At 28.8% G+C, this 16662-nt stretch overlaps 1 protein-coding gene across 2 annotated transcripts in view; it reads left to right on the forward strand.

Moving 5' to 3' along the window:
* Positions 1-16662, forward strand: part of LOC142319142 (uncharacterized) — a 150103-nt gene that overhangs the window by 19365 nt on the left and 114076 nt on the right. The window contains exon 2 of one of the 2 annotated variants that reach the window (XM_075356105.1): positions 9625-9689. The exons of the other annotated variant lie outside the window; for it this stretch is intronic. The gene's annotated coding sequence lies outside the window, so the exon portion shown is untranslated. The remainder of the gene's footprint in view (positions 1-9624; positions 9690-16662) is intronic. 2 annotated transcript variants of the gene reach the window in all.

The following is a 16662-nucleotide window of genomic DNA, read 5'->3' on the forward strand; positions in this document are numbered from 1 at the left end:
GTACAACAGCTTCTGTCGTATTCCACTCACTAGTTGCTTTTCCTTTATTATTTTATGATTCTGACCACTATTTTCAAATGTTATCATTTATATTTATTTCCATTACTTTTTTAATTTTATTGTCGTCTCCCTTTCTCTAAAATTTTGATTTATCTAATTTCATTTCTACTTTTTACATTCATTATCAAACAAGAGTTTAACTGAAAAATATTAGTTTGTAATTTTTTTTTTTTACTGAAAATCATGAAGTTCATATCATTATAATTTGTTTTTAGTGAAATAAAACTTTAAAAATATCTTTGATTGGTGTTCTAATGGTAAAAGCGTTTATAAAATATACACATGAAATTCATAAAAATAAAATTAATCTAAATAGGAATTTTATCTTTTTGCAATAATAAAGAGTATTTAATAATCAATCTGGAAGCGTATATTAATTTGGTTGAAAAAAGTTTTTAAATGACATGTATTACAATTATCATTTGATTTTCTATCAAATATTATATATTTCTATGATTAAATCTATTCTACTGTTTATTTACATGTAGAATTACAAGATTGTAATTAATAAATTCCATAACTCTGAGTGTGGGACAGTTTTCTTCCTCGAGATAATAGATATTCGATTATCTATTATGGTAGTATTTTACATTATAATTCCGCTGTTTGGTATTTCTTCCTTTCAGGTATCTTCTGAAGAAGTACCAGAATGAAGTGATCTAGTGTCATTAGTGTTTTTATCCGAACAGGAACAGGCTGTGATGTACAATGACACTTCTTTTATTTTTATTTTTATTTTAATCATAGTGGATTTTATTTTTCCATCATGAGAAATATAATTGGCCAGTAGTATTTAATTACAGAACATTAATTGATACCATATATCTTCTTTTCTTTAAGTTAAAAAAGTAATAAATTTGTGATCTTTAACAGATACGGTCATCCTATTATTTTGATTTATTTTCCATAAATAAAGTCGACCGTCATCCTGTTAACCTAAAAGCAAATAGAAATACGGCTTTTAATAAAAATATTAGAAAGTCCTATTATATCAATAAATGCGAGATAAGTTAAACCTCAAAAAAAGTAGAACGCTCACCTGAATCTATCTATGAATAATCAAGATAAATTATTCAATCCAATAAATATAGTAAAGATGCTCGTTGAAAAAAGTTTAACGTAACTGAAAATTATTTAAAATCAAATTTATTTTAGCTCTATTGTTTTAACATTGAATAAGAGCGTATATTTATTTGTATTTAAAATAAGAATCGTAAACATTTTTTAAATTGGAAACTATAAAACAGTAGTCGTTGAAATTCTAGATATTTCATCGTATAAGTTTTCAATTGGATTAGAAGCGTCTCTGACTTTTATCTAAAATGTTCTAGGTTTGAATTCCAATCACATATGATATTTAACATAAAAAAGTGTTTATATTTACGTACAATACTTAATGGAAAATTATTTATATTATTATATTAAACATAATATTAAATTATTATATTTAACATAAAAAAGTGTTTATATTTACGTACAATACTTAATGGAAAATTATTTTTTCATTAAAAAAATATCTAAAGCCTGATTTCTGAGCACTGAATTAAAAATATGCGTCGTAAACATAATTTTTTTTGCTCTCATAAATTTTCAAATGGTAATATATTCAGTAAAACTTCAACGGATACAATTTTTCTTTCTGAAATTACAAAAAAAAAAGAATTTTATTAAAAGAAAATAAATTTCCAGTAGTCAGGAAAACGGGAGAAAGATTAATAACAAATAAACATTTATATTTCTTGAATTTGTAATAAAAATAGAGCGTATTTCTTATTTCAAGAAATTAAAATTTTGAATGCAATATTTTTCTTATTTACTTTTATTTAAAATACATACATTTTTTCAAATAAATAATAATTAGCTTTTTTGGTCCTATATAAAATATCAGGGGACGTTAAGCAACGTAATAAAAATATGTTACGCATTTTTTTTTATGTAATAAGATACGTAAGATGCACAGTTTACATTAAACTGTACACTTTGTTGTTTAGCATCAATGACTTACGAATTTGAAAAACTAGCTTGTAAAATCTATAATTAAAAATTTACCCATCTCTCTTTAACTGTACGAAGCATCTACCCTTGAAACATTCCATTTTTTATTTTTTATTTTTTTTTCAATAAAATACTGCTTACATTTAAATAATACTTTTAATAATAAATTACTTGTAATTTACAAAATTAAATTATAAATTACTACAGACGTAATTTTATATGAATAGTGGGAAATAATAGTTTCCTATTTTACAAGATTCTTGTTTTGAAACCTTATTTTACTAACTTGACTTTTTTTAACTATAAAATTTTTAATACAATGCTTAAATTTACTGCTCTTTATCTTATAATTTTTTTATTAATATTTTACAAACGGTTGTTTTTAATTAATTGAGTTTTCAGTTTTAATTGAAATTATTCACTCGATCGAATAATGTATTTTTCTTAACAAAATATATAAGTTCTTAAAAAAAAACATTCCGAGGTTATTTAACTTTTTTCCTAATATTTGATCGATAATTTACATTTTAAAAATGTGCATAATTAATTAACCGTTACGTTCTGTAAGCATAATTCACTGTGAATTTTAAATTAAACCTTTATATTACCCATGTACACCTTTTTAATCTGTAAAATTCTGAATCGATTTCAATCAGAACCATTTTAAATCTCGGTTAGATATTGTAATTTAGCTTGAAGAACTGCATGAATAATTTTGTGCGCATGCCTCCGTTACGTAACTGAGAATATTCTCACTAAATTAGATGTCCTCATTCCCTTCATATTTTTTTTTCTCTTACCAAGTGTGTGTCCGTTATCCATTCAAATTCGTGAATTATGTGTCAGCATTTATTCCCGAATTTACCGCTAAAGATTATAAGTAAGCAAAACATAATATATTGTTAATTAGAAAACTAATTTTAACAATTATGAAATTAGTTTCAATTTCTAAGAGTTAAGGTAAAAATTTAGGCGTTTATAAATTATTAATTTTGGCAGTTAACCTTCTTCTAACAAAAACAATTGTTCTTTCAAAATTAATTTTTTAGTTTGATTATTTTAATTTATAACTAAGAAATAAAGACGACATATTGCACAAAATAATAAAATTAAATTAACTATCGTAAATTGATTATTTAGTCTGTTTATAAATATTTATGTACATATAATACAAACGAACGTTCACTATATAATTTGGATGGTGAGGACTACTAATGAGTCTTAGTAGTGTATTGTGTAATCATAAAAAAATACTAAACAATTATCTTAGAATATTTATTTTAAGAATAAATTAAAATTAGATTTAGTTTTAAAAAAATATAGCATTCTTTTATTATTATATTTAGTAATAAAAAATACGATTGTAAATTGTTTAGTATTTTTTATTACTAAATATAATAATAAAAGAATGCTATATTTTTTTAAACTAAATCTAATTTTAATTTATTCTTAAAATAAATATTCTAAGATTTTTGTTACTTTTAATCTGCTTAAAATGTTAGAAAAAAAATAATAATAATAATTTAAAAACATTTTTCCTAGATAATTTATAAACATTTATTTATAGGGAAAGAAGTTTTTTTATGTTTAAGCCACTTCAACTAATAAAACCATTAAAGATTAGGTTGGGGTTGACTTACGCATTTTCCACATTCAAAACGGGAATCAAACTTGCAACCTTTGGTGTTACAAGCAAACTTGTTACTGCCTGTCCACAAGAGATTAGTTTTATAATTCTGAATCTGATTTTCATGAGGATCAAGTTTGAAAAATAAGAATTGAATATAAGATTAAGCAATATCTGTAGTACAATAAGGAATAAAAAAAAGATATAGCTTATAATTTTTAGATGGAAGAAAATTAAAAGATACGATTTATAAAGTAATGAAAATCTAAAGAAAAAATATATCTAATAATATTCACTGATAATATCATTCTTTTGAATAGACTTAACCAAAATTCATAGCTAAGAAAGAAATTCAATCTAATCATCAGTAAGATTTAAAAAAAGGTAATAAAATGTGACAGGTAAGAAACTACGATAATAACCACCTACATTAACGATTGAATTAAAGTTACAAAGAATATAAAAAAGTAATGACTACATCAAATGGAGAATTTTAATGCAAAAATCAAATCTAATCAAATGTAAATTTAGAAATTATAAATAAATTATTAAACATATCTGGACTTCAAATGGCTTTATATGTGTGAAACATGAGCGAAAGAAATCCAGAATTAAAAGAATGGATCATTTTAAAATTGTATGTAGCATAAAGCTACAATTATATCTGAATAAAGTTGAAATAAGGAGAATCAGTCTTGTTAAAAAAAAAAAAAAAATCATCTTCCTAAGTTAATTAATTTGGTTTTATAAGATGGATGAATGATATACCTGTAAAGGAAGATAAATAATACGTTATGTAAAACAAATAACATTGAAATTAAAAAATTATTATAAAAAGAAATGGAAAAGTTTAATTTACCAGTCAATTTCCTGAACCCAAATAAATTATTCCAACCTACCAGTATTATATAATATGAATACACGAGTTAGTAACCGTAAGATTGCATTAATATCAACGATCAGCAAGTAGGAGGACTGTATGAAAATAAGAACCAAGTATTTTGTTTTTTGTAATCTGTATAAAAGCTTTTCTGACATATGATCATAATTTGCATATTCTGCGATTGCGCGCAGTTTTAAAGTATTATTTTTTTAAGGGGCACTTTTTCCTGTAGAGATTTCCTCTAGAAATACGTACGAATCCCAGGTAGTGAGAACGTCAACGCGCAAATAGATTTTAAGTGTTACTTATAATATGTGTAAGTCAGCTGTTTATTTGTGATAATGGTGTATACAAAATACTTCTGATTGACTACTTCTGCCCGGTCAGGCATGGCATTTTCACACACACTACAAATCATTCACTTCACATTTCATCCTCTGAAGCAATACCTAACGGTGGACCCGGAGATTAAACAAACAAAAAAAACGACTTCTGAATAATATTTATTTCAATTTTTTATAAGTGTTTATAAAAAGTATAGTTTATCTGTGGATGATTACGTTAGGTTTCGAACGGTATTATATTGATAACATTAATTTTGATTAGTTATTAGGATTTTTGGTTTTATTTAGTTAGTAGGGTAAACCCATAACCTATCAAAATAAAAACATGGCTCACCTGTCAACTGATCGATTTGTCACCAATGAAATTTTGACTGTGGAACTAATTCGTTATCTGGTACAAAACATGGATGTTTAAGAACTTGGGTTAGAGACTCTAGGAAGTTTTCCCGGCATAAACTGATTCGAAACAATATTAATGAAGAAGGTACTATTGACGAATTAGATTCCCAATCAGGATTTACGTTGCAAACGGTTTCGATACTGCGTAAGCCGGGGTTGACGCAGTAAAGTTGCAAGTTAATTAACCTTGTCGAACAGATATGAGGACCGACAGGAGAAACGTACCGGAAGGAGGCCGTCAAACCACCTCTGATTATCCTCTATGGGGTCACGAATGTGCCACTTCTCTCCAAACTAATGGTCGATCGTGTTCAAAAGTGAGTTATATAAAAATTTTCACTGCTAAACAATTACGTATGATCTCAAAAAGAGTAAATAGATACAAAAAAACAGTTGAGTTTGGTCCGTGAGCAAAGCTAATTGAATACATATTTATACGAAAGGACGAGCGTACCTTTCGAGCAATACTGTGAACCTATACTCGTAAAGAATCTGAAAGGTCATACAAGTTGATGATGGAGAAACTTACACTATACAATCCTGACTTTCGGAATCTTCGTTTAAGTCATCAAGCATTTCATTTAGTTTACTTAGGCTCTCCGCTAGTACCGCAATGTCATCAGAAAAACGTATACATTCTATTCTTCTTCTCTTATCTTTATAACTTTGTTGCCATTCAGACAGAATTTAATTATTTCTCCAAGATATTTACTAAACTGTGTTGGTGACATGCAGCATCTCCGCCTCACTCTCCTTACAATCCCTATTCTTCCTGTCATTTCGTCTCCTTCCTTCACTTTTATTCTCTTGTTGTAGTTCAGCTCTTTTGCTGGACACCTCTCTTTCCAGTCAACTCCCTTCTTTTCCAAAATTAGCAGTAATTTATTCTAACTCTGTTAAACGTCTTTTCTAGGTCGACAAATGCCGGTCGTACACTCTCCTCCTCCTTTCCATGTATCTCTCGCCTATTAATCTTAGCAGTCCTAGAGCGTCCCTTGTTCCAACACCTCTAAACCCATACTATTCTTCATAAATGCTGCTGTCCAATTTATTGTATATCCTCTTCTTTAGAACCCTTAATAGTACCTTAACAACATGTGGTATTAGGCTAATCGTTCTATGTTCTTCACACTTCTTTGTATTTCTTCTCTTTTCTCTTGGTACCATTACTGTATCCTGAAGTTCTCCGGCTACTTTCCTTCTTCAAGTATTCCGTTGCATAGATCTAGTAATAACAATTCTATTTCTCCTAGTACTTTGAACAATTCAATTGGTATCAATCAACCATTCTATTTGATATTACGTAGTTATTTGGACGTACGCTTTTCCCAGATTAAATATAAGGAGGTGTTATCTGATTTCTTTGACTATTCCTCGGGTGTACCGTAGGGTTCATTATTGGGGGCCTATCCTGTACTGTCTTCACAACAGACAATCCGGTTACGGACGGTACCACTATTGCATGGTTTGCTGATGACACGGCAATCATGGCTATAGTTGTTGATCCAACTCAGACCTCAGCTAGGTTGCAAACGGGATTGAATCTTCTGGCCGGGTGGTTGAGAAAATGGAAAATAAAAGTGAATCAAGCGAAGTCGATTCGTGTAACATTCGCGATGAGAAGGACTGCCCAAAATCCATTTGGATTGGGGTTTCATTCCGCGAGCTGAGAGTACGGAATTAAGGTATTCACCTAGATCGTCGTTTAACATGGTTAATATTAAAGGTTTATTTGGTTTAAGGTTCATAGTAAAGAAAGGAGAAAGCAGCTAGATTTCAAACTTAAGAAGCTATGCTGGTTAATAGGCAGGAAATCACAATTTCCGGTTCTAACAAGCTATTATTGTACAATGTCATCCTAAAATCTATTGGAAACTATGGAATCCATCTTTAGGGTACGGCAAGTACCAATAATATAGAGATTATTCGATTCCTTCAGAATAAATTTGCGAGATGTGTAAGGCATGGTTCGTTATGAACGCCGAAATCTATTAGCATTTAGGAATACCGTATGTTCGGGAAGATGTAAATCGATTGGTAACCAAGTACGAAATAATACTTAACGATCACGTAAACTATCTAGTTATTAAGCTCTTGAACAATGGTGAATATGTTAGGCAGTTAAACCAGTTACATATACTACATCTAGGAACCTAGTTACAATCAGGACGGGGATTCTATTCTTCAGTTATGCGTCATCTAATAACTTACATTTATGTTTATGATTGTATATGTTACTGGTGTCATTTGTTTTTGTTACTTTTTCTTTTACGTTGTGGTTTTATTCGCGTTACTTTTTGTGAATTTTAGCGCCTAGTTGTCTGGACTTTATCATTGTATTGGCTTTCTTTGATCGGGAATAATTTATTTAATTAAGGTGTTTCAAGGAAACTCCTTTCCACTTACTTATTGTGATGAAATTTACTGCTTTCTACCTACGAAACCGATTGTAAATATAATTTGAGTTACAAAAAAAATTTATCTTGTAAATATGATATACTTATATGTAAATATTTAATCAAATTTTCCGATCTCCATGGCGAAGAGATAAGTATCTCAGCCTTTCATTTTGAAGTTCCGGATTCGAATCCCGGTCACGCATGACATTTTTCATACGCTACAAATTTACATTTCATTTTCTTACGCACAAGCTTCGAAAGCTTATAAGAAGGGTGAATTTTTTTTTGATGATTATTAATCATCCAAAAAAATTCACCCTTCTTAACCGATCGTTTTTTTTTTTATGTTATAATAAAAAAACATAAAAATACCACATTAAATTTCATGATTGTACGTTAAACCGTTCAAGAGGTGTAATGATTATTTATGAATTTATTTCTCACGCTATTTTATAATGTTTTAAAACAGATATGCAAAACTAATGTTAAATTTTAAATTATTCAGTTTTTTATTATAATGTACGTAAGAAAAAATGTATAATAATATATTAAACAGTAGATTAAGTGAAAACCCTATGCATATACATAGTTTATTTTTTTCATTTATTAAAGTAGACTCGACATTTTAGTATCATTAAATTCCTGTTTATATAACAGTTTATTAAAGAATTTAAATTTAATGTGAACTGGAAGAATTTCTCTGTATTACGCCAAATATATCTGGTCTATATTATTATACTTATAGACCAGATAACCTGAATTTTAGATGAAATCCGATTTTCAAATAGAGCATTGCTAGAAATTCTTGAAAAATTATTTATAATAAAATTAATTTTATTTTATATCGTACGCAAAGGTACTGCATTTTTGTGTTCTAAAAAATAACGTCTTCTATCAGTATAATTTAATTATTTATATATGAATACTTACCGAACCCGGATCTATATGATACTTTTAAATTAGTACTAAGATAAATGTAGCATGAGAAGTCTGCACTAAAACTTGGATCTTGTAATTCATTCTGTCTCTTAGCTCGATCATTTATTTTTTGCGTGCCTTTGAAAGTCGTTTGACTGCCTTGAAACAGCAATAAATTTTTAATAAAAAAATAATAATACACCTCTAATAGTCGTGTTTCTTTTATAACTGAGATTTTCTGTTCTTAAATTGTTCGTAATGGCAAAGTCATCTGATTTTTCCAGCTGTCTATCCGGTTTCTGTTAAATTGGATAACATATTATCTAAGAATCTAGCTCTATAAACTGTTAACAATATTAGACGGCGTCAGGTTTATTTATTTAATTATCTGTAATAGTTTATGTAGGCCTAAAATCCAGCTGTTTTATTTATTTAATGCGTTTAGATAAACTAGAATATACAATAAGAATAAGATACTGAAAAAGTTTTTATTAGAATTCATATTACATTGTACAATATTCTAATATGAATGCGTATTAGAATACATAAAAGTATTTATAAAATTATATAGAAAAAGTTATTCCGTAATGTTTTTAACCCTTTTTTTTGTAAATTATACAAATTATTAAACCAGTTATGGTTTGGTAATCAATATTATCAGTTTCAGATTAATATTCCTTGGGAGACAGTTCCATTAATTTAGATCCAATGTCAAAATTATTCAATTAGCTTATATCCTGTGGTACTGCAAAACTGTTATTGTTATAACTGACGTGCAAAAATTTAACATCATTGGCCTAACTGACACATTCTTGCCTTCGACGTTATCAATATCTTAAAACTTCTTATTGGTTAATAAGAATTATTTATACGGTATTTCCAGTATTTCCAATGCTAAATTTTTTTAATTTCTTTAAACATTTTAAGCAGATTACCCATTCAGTTAGACTTTTTTGTTATAATTGTCAAGAGTAATAATTCTTATGTTTTGTATTACAGAGTTATTGACTCTTTTGAAGATTACGTCGGTGGGACAACTTCTTCAAATTACAATACTTTGTACGGTAAGATAAAGTTGGAAACACCAAAGAAAAAATTTAAAGAATCACAGGTTCTATAAATTTTGTTTTTATTTTAAGGGAAGATTAGGAACCCAGGTACTTAAGTCATTACATTTATATTGCAGTAAACTAAATTGAAAAATTCTCAGAAATAGCCGCCAGTCACTCTATGTACGCACTAACTTCATAGATTCTCCCTCGGTATATCCAAAACTAAGAAAGATGGTATCAAAGATAAGCAAGCTAGGTAAATAAAGAGAAACCTCATTATGAGATAAACAATCTTAACTAAAGAAAAGAAAAATGGGAGAGTAATTACCTCTTCTGGAATACCTCGAAAGATGACAAGAAGCTTCACCCAAGTGGGAGCAGTACATTAATCAATAAAACATAAAGCAACTTGTAATATTTACTTTAAAAAAAAGAGAAGAATTATGTTTTCTTTCTGTATTTATAACCAGGCGTAACTTTGATAGAAAAATTTTTATTTAATGCACAAGGTAAAAACAAAAATTATATGAATCTTGACGTTAAGAAACAGTATGTATATTTTAGTCCAGTTATTAAATCTAATGGCCTAAGAATATTGATATTTTTAAAATATCTATTATCAAAAATGTTTCTCGAAAACTTGTTTCAAACGTAATTTTTTTTTAATAAATTTAACATTTTTCTTAATCTCTTTTAGTTATTAATTTTCCAAGAAGTAGAACCAATAATTCTCATCTTTTTCATGTTTCTAGTCAATAATTGAATGGTTTGTCGATAATTATTTCAACGAAAAGTCCGTGGTCATTTTCCTTTTAGACTATTTGTAAGAAATAGATGGAGTGATCGATGTGTAAATCAACCAAAAAAATGGTTCCTATTTACCCAGCCCAACTTTCATTCCTTTTCTACAGAAAATTTCCTTTTATAGCCGTAGGAAGTCTACTACAACCTGTCTACCTGCTACTTTTTTACTGAAATACCCTTAATTAAAAGTAGCTTCATATCGATTGAGGTATATCTTGACATGTAGCGAACTGCTAGACAATGTAATATATGATCTACAAACCTGAGTAAACATTAACTTCAACGTGTTTAGCAAAATAAGACATTGCCTAGAAAGTTTAGCTTGCCAACCCTAACTAATATTTCACACTAAAGTGCTGGTTTGCTAAAGTACTGTGCTCATAGAATAGAAAATTAAATTATTTTTAGTTACAGATAAGTGTTTATTATTCAATTCCCTTTTCTTATTTTTGATGAATTCAGCTTCTTGAGTAAACATTTGCAAGTAATTTTTATAACTAAATATTCCTTTCAAAATTATATCCAAACACCTTGTAATTGGGTAACCTCAATATTCTCAATATTCAAAGTAAAATGGATGTCTTTACTGAATCAAAATACTATGTACATGGTATATTTTTTAATTAAATCTCAGGTACCATTCCTCTAAAATTTTTCCGACCTCATTTGCACGAAACAACATGATTTCTATCATAAAATTATCATTGCTGTCAATATATCATCAGAAAAGGTGATGATACATTGGTTGATTAGTTTGAAAACAAACTTCTTTCAAACTACAGAGAAGTAAAATCCCAGAAATTCAACAAACAGAATAATCCAAAACAAACGGCCAGTCATTGGTGATAAGCCTTAGTGAAAAACTGTAGAGTAGTAAAACTATCATTTTCAAGATTGTTTCTCCAAACTTAAAAAAACCATTATACTATCTAAATTTCCACCAATACGCACCCTAATCTTGAAATTTACAGAATTATTATAGGTCACCACGTGCTAGAGGCATCCAGATAAATTTCCGAAATGTACCATTAGTGTCTGTCCTTACCTCTGTGAGTACATTAGTAGCAGCTCGTTCTGTTCCACGGCCTGGGCCTAAACCTTATAAAACTGTATTTACTGGGGTTACTTATAAAACTGTATTTATGATACTTTCTGATTTTTATTATAGATTTAAACATCTCATTTTCAAATATTTTACTGGCTATTGATAGAAGCATTAGTGGTCTTCTTTTCTTTTTTTCTGTTTAGCCTCCGGAACCATCGTAAGGTATTACTTCAGAGGGTAATATGCATTAATGTAAATGAAATGTAGTCTTGTATAGTCTCAGATCTACCATTCTTGAGATGTGTGGTTAATTGAAACCCAACCACCAAAGAACACCGGTATCCACGACCTAGTTTTCAAATCTGTATAAAAGTAAGCCTTTACTAGGATTTGAAAATTAGAACTCGACTTCGAAATCAGCTGATTTGCAAGAACGAGTTAACCACTAGACTGCCCGGTGGACAGCTTAGTTAGTGGTCATTGATAAATAATATCATGTTCTGATACAAAGAAAGGATCTTACTCAATAATCCCTTAAATCGTTTAACAGATTAATAAAACATTCAACGCAAGCGCACCCCATATCAGTACAGTTCTGTATGGTGCTTACAATAAACCATATAAGTTATTTTGTATCTTCTTCTCGTACTCTTTTGTATATTTTCAGTCAATGCTTTCTCAGTAGACAGTTGTCTCACGAAGAAAGTGCTACTTATATAATTGCAATTCATATGGAGTACTTGAATTATAACAGGTACCAAACAGAATTAATTTCTTTAGTTGGAATAATATTCATTATTCAACCTCTTCCTGTAGGCAGCAGAACAATAATGTCAATTGTAGATTAAATTTTGTTTGCATTTTATTGAACTTCACATTTTGATGCGAAATAGTACGTTTAGCTCAGTAAATAAGTCAACGGGAAATCACTTTATTTCTCAAATGGGGAAATCATATATTTCTCCCCTGAGGTAATGTAACCCATGAGAACGCCTCATTCTCATGAGTATCATGTTACAAAAAACTGCCATTTGACAGAGACAGTACAGATTATACTATAAAAATTTAGTTATTTGTGATATTAAATTGAAATATTTACATATTTTGACCTCTAAGTCTCGTTAGAGAGCATCAGTATGTACTTGCTGTAGCATTTACTACATTAGATTCCAGGTTTTCATTCTTGAATTGTAATATCCAGACTGCTTATCAGAACCAGCTGGATTTTTTTGTATATATTTAAAATTCGATGGAATAAATTCTAGGAGGATAAATATGTGAAAAATCTTTGTCAGGGTTTTATAAAACCCTCAGAGGTAGGTTTTAATAAATTAGTGATTCTATACCGTTTTTTTCCTGTTTAGCCTCCAGGAATTACCGTTCAGCTATTACTTCAGAGGATGAATGAGGATGATATGTATGAGGGTAAATGAACTGTATTCTTGTACAGTCTCAGTTCGACCATTCCTGAGATGTATGGTTAATTGAAATCCAACCACCAATGAATACCGGAATCCACGATCTAGTATTCAAATCCGTATATTAATAACTGTCATTACTAGGACTTCAGCCTGGAACTCTCAACTTCCAAATCAACTGATTTGGGAAGACGCGTTCACCACTAGACCAACACGGTGGGTCAGTGATTCTATACCTGATTCATCAGAATCCAACGAAAAAATACTATTTCAAGATTCAGTTCCAACATTTTTATTTTAATAATCTACTTTGATACGGTGTATCAGCCCTTCATAACACAACAAAACAAAATAAAAAATATATATATATATTTAATTCTTTTAAATATTATCCATTATTATCTAAATTAAAATATTCTGAATTATTTTTACATTTAAACTATTGTAACAATTTTTATATTTTTTTAAAAATGAATCTTTATTCGAAATATGTAATCATTATTTCATGGAAGTGAATTTCCGAGTTCATATTTTTTTTATAATTACTTCGTGAAACATATCATTTTATGTTTCTATTTTTATTTTGTTTCTTTTCAACCACAAATTATTGTCTCGTCTTGTGTTTTAGTCACTGGTTACGTTGATCGTAGAATACGATAGTTAGTTCCCTCATTGTTAGTGATGCTTGGTTTTGTTGCATCCATTTCCGTTACTGGACCGTTTTGCATGTCATCAGTTACAGCAATGTAATTATAACTAATTATGTTGTATATGGTAAGGTCATACTACTACTAACCTTTTACAAGGCAATGACTCATAATTAACTTTATTTTTATGCGATTCTCTTTACTAAAATACTAGTTTATATTATGCTATAAACAAAATATTTTATTTATAATTTTGAAGAAAAAATACTCAATCTAAAGGTAACAGTCGTGCTATGTAATTTTAGAACATAAATTTTTACGTATTTATTCTGTCAATTTAAAAAATAGGACTATTAATAATTTAATAATAAAATTTATTTAAGAGTTATTTTAATAAAAACTTCCATTATTAGGTGGCTTTGCTCAGCAGTCAATTTTTATATATATATATATATATATATATATATATATATATATATATATATATATATATTTAGGAATGTATCGGTTTTTAATTTAATTTTCAACCGTTTTGATTGGCGTATCATTATCAATATTAAATTCTACAATCATAGTATATGGAAAATTTTCAAGAAAATCAGTTTTCATTACATAAGAAATAATTTGAAAATTGAAAATTTCGCTTGGTGAAAACTATATATACCTATATACGAGTATATTTATGTAAACGTATATAAATAAGGAACAGGATATAGAAGACTAGGTGATAGAAAGATGATTTCTAGATACAGTTATCTGAATATTAAAACAATAGAAGTGAGAAGCATGGTAAAGAGTTGGAGCGGTATGACTAGCCAGCATGAAATTAAATGGATAAGTCACTCAAAAGTCGTAATAGTATGTTTTCAGTCTGGATAAAGATATCCGATTTATTGAGATGTTGTAGATGGAATGATTCCTATTAGAGGATAGATCGCTCCTTTTCATTATCTATCTTCTTCCTTTATCCTCGATACCATTTTCCTCGTTGTTGTTCTGTGGTTTTTATCTGTATGTCCATTTGATGTGAGAATTATTAAGTTACTATAGTCTTGATAATTTCTGAGTACGGGTTTATCTGTGGTCCTGTCCGGGAACTACTGTATCTAACTGCCTAACCCGAGATTAAGATTTATCAGGTAAAGCTAAGCCAATAATCCCTTTTTATACAAACACGTCCACAGAGCAGTCCATTTAAACGTTATGAGATTCGATGTAATAAAATATAACTGATATGTATTTATGTACTTTGTACAAATATGTATAAACAGAGTGCATCATGAAGTTCTCCCAAGACTTTCATAACCTATTCTGCTCGTGAAAATACACCCCGGTGAAATGAGTTAGTACTGAAATTTTTAGGACGTTAAGGGGCAGAATTAGTGATTTCTTTTGGGTTTTTACCTAAAAAATCTTATTAAATTTGATCAAAGAACCGTACCTGCAATAGGTATGAGAAATCTCGAATGAAAACCAATAAATTGGGGTAAAAAACCCTATTTTTTTATGTTTGACATACAATAACTTTGTTAAACGGGCAATATATACATAAAACTTTTAAACAAAACTTGTTTATAATTTAATTCTAATCAAAATGGTTTAAAATAAGTTGAATAAAACTAAGGAAATTTAGGAAATTTCGAATTTTATTTAGAAACATTGCATTAATATATTTGTCAGTAAAGTACTTATTTAATGTAAACAAAACCCAAATTCTTTTTTGGTGATGTAAAAATTTTATAAAAACGAAATTTACTGTTAAAAATTGCTGTTTAAAAAAGTTTTTAATAAAATGGAACTACACATTAATTGTAAAATAAAAATTACTTAAATAATTTGTTATTAATCACACACACACACACACACACACACACACACATATATACATACACATACACACACACACACACACACACACATCATCATCATCATTATTATTATTTATGACGAAATCTATACGCGCGCGTGTGTAAAGTATTTAATGGTGCGAAGGACCTTAGTGGAAGCTATGTTCCGATGTCCATAGGACTGAAATATCATTGTACCTCAATGTCGTTTGTCCTGCCACTTTTCATCCAAAATTTCTTTTTTCTCTGCATGTGTATCACGATGTGAACTAGAAAGGTGAAACCAACCTCTTTCAAATGTCGTGTTACAATGTAATATCTATGAATCGAAACAAATAACAGATCCGTCCTTAGCGTTGGTGTTGATGCATCCATTATTTTTCCCAATATATATCAGAATATTTGTAGGAAGAAGGTTGCTTGTCTGTAAATTTCAACAAATATATTTCCACTGTTATAGAAACAGACCCCCAGCGTAATTTTACTTCTTTATAAACATGCTTTCGCCCATCTTACAGTTCAGTAAAGATTTTACGTAAAACGAAATAGTGTTCAACAACGTAACAATTTAGCCGGTAACGTATTCAGCTACTAATGCGTAAATATTGTAAGGTTTTTAAACAATTAACTGTCGCGTAAACGTTTTTAGTAAACTAAGTGATCCTTCGTTAATGTATATATAATATTTTTACTAATTGATATCATTATAATTATGTTTTTGGATTTATTTTAGAAGTATCAGTTTACTGTATTCTGAGCGAGATAAGTAAAAAAATACTCGTCAATATCAAGATATTTGTAAAGCTTTTGGTCAAAAGTTTACAGTCATTTCTTAGTAATGTTTCAGATCTTACGGAAGCTAAAAAACTAACAATGTAAATTCTTATTCATATTATTTCCAAAATAAAATTGTGTCAAGGAACTTGCTTTCACTTAAATGGAGGAACACTCTTAGAAATTATAAGTCCCAGTGTGACACAACCCACTGTGACCGGATTAACTGATCCCAGTTTGACTGGGACTGATATGACCCAGTTTATTCGTTGAACTGTTTTTGTTAATTTAATAGATTCATGCTGAAAATTTTGTTGAAATCAGTTTTTGAAGTTTTTCAAAACAAAATTTTAAACGAAATTTCTTTAGCTCATGTTATACAAATTTGATACGTTAAGAAAAATAGAAAATCACTGAAGAAAAAACACTAGTTAAATTAGCTGTAGATGT

Source organism: Lycorma delicatula, chromosome 2, assembly GCF_047948215.1.
Source record: "Lycorma delicatula isolate Av1 chromosome 2, ASM4794821v1, whole genome shotgun sequence".
NCBI classification, from domain to species: Eukaryota; Metazoa; Arthropoda; class Insecta; order Hemiptera; family Fulgoridae; genus Lycorma; species Lycorma delicatula.